The sequence below is a fragment of the Montipora capricornis genome, chromosome 4 (genome assembly GCF_036669925.1).
Source record: "Montipora capricornis isolate CH-2021 chromosome 4, ASM3666992v2, whole genome shotgun sequence".
NCBI classification, from domain to species: domain Eukaryota; kingdom Metazoa; phylum Cnidaria; class Anthozoa; order Scleractinia; family Acroporidae; genus Montipora; species Montipora capricornis.
The window spans coordinates 22,210,587-22,212,273 of NC_090886.1; the positions used below are offsets into that span (position 1 = coordinate 22,210,587).

Here is a 1,687-nt window from a genome sequence, read left to right on the forward strand (position 1 = left end):
CAATTTAAGACAGGTGAACCTTAATCAGTCTTTAAATTATCACCATTGTTGAAAGAGTTAAACATGATTTTGTACTTACTGTCCAAAGGCTCTTAACAGTTGCTACTCGTTCAGCAGGGAGGATCTTGTCGAAAGACTCTGGAAGCTTCCTTAGAAGGATGCGTTTTTCGTTCCCAAGTAGAGATGTCCACTCATATTTTTTGCTCTCTTTGCCTTTCCAAACATTTAGTGATACCCCCAAAGATCTTACTATGGTTAAAAGGGCATCTAAATGCGCCTAGCTCCTCTTAACTGCAGGTTTGCCTTTATTTTCAGCCTATTGAAAATCAACATAGTATCTTAGCAACCTGTTCAACGTGGTTCCCTAGTGCAGAAAACTCTACGTCTTGATTATAGATTTAAAGTTTGCAGTATCATCACAAACCTCATCCCAGTCAATGACCTCTAAAATAAGTCCTTGCTCCAGTCGATCAGAGCATGAGGTGCAGTTCGTCAATAACTGTGTTGTCAGGAGTGATGTTCAGTAATGGCTGGTGCTGGCATCCAGGCTGTTTGTGCCAGTTTGAGCCAAATTTTCTTTTCATTCTCTCACAGCTGTAATGTGAATATTCCTCTGACACGTTGCACCTTTAGACAAAGAAGAAAAATACACTTATAATCTTATGGAAATGAAAGCAATCAAAACAAATAAAGCCCTTTGTTGTTTTTTGATTCCTCTTAATCCTTTCCCTCCAATGAGTGACTATAGATTTTACTCTGGCTAATGCCAGGCAATGTTACTTGTGAAGGTATAAACTAGTTAGTAGTAACACCAGTGTTATTACCTGTCCTTCTTGTGGACTAAACACCAAATGCATGAGTTGTTTGATGTTGCACCTTTCATGCCCAGTGCCACAAGAAGAAACTGTTGAGAAGAAAAAAGCTATTATTTGTTTAAAGTAAATAAATTCGTTGCTACAACAGAAGGGAATATTACAAGCTTCATTACTTTTTCATGTTTTCAATCATTCTCATGTTCAAAAATTTTCCTTTTCCTACATTTCCTTTCCTGGGACTTTGACAACTGCAACCGTGTGGTTACCTAAATAAGATATCAAAGTGTAAGAACAAAATATGATTGTAATTTACTGTAGGAACACAGAGATGAATGATAATTATACTGTGGTATGGAGGTGCAAAATGAACCCATACCTGCACTTGACAGTATATTCTGGCCCTCTTCCAGCAATGCAAAAGAACACACAAACAAGGAACGAGAATGGGACATTCGTGCCCCATCCCCAGGTACCTTAATTTTCACGGTAGGCTCATCAGCAGCTGAATTCTTAAACTGCAATCAAATGCAGAACAAAAAATGTCATCATTCAAGTTATGAGTTGTGTTTTAATTTTAACTGATAAATGTGTATCTTTCACCTTGTATTTTTTTTTCTTGAATTCCTTTTTGCCAAGTCTGGTTTTATAACACATGTTTTGGAAGTCTTTCATAGTGAATGTGATGATATATCCTTTAGGGAAAGTGCTATATAATACTTGCATGTGTTCTTAATTCCTTTTCTAGAAGAATCTAGAAGGGAAGTTTCACTCCTGGACTTTCCACTGGCCATCTAAGGATTGTTGGCAGGCTTTGGTTTGGTAACTTCTTGGTAGTTTTGGTTCTTGCTGGGATAATTCATGGTATGCATCAT

General features: G+C 37.4%; 1 pseudogene; it reads right to left on the minus strand.

Moving 5' to 3' along the window:
• The window catches only part of LOC138046303 (uncharacterized), a 1,579-nt pseudogene extending 312 nt beyond the window's left edge, over positions 1 to 1,267 (minus strand).
• Between the last annotated feature and the right edge of the window lie 420 nt (positions 1,268 to 1,687).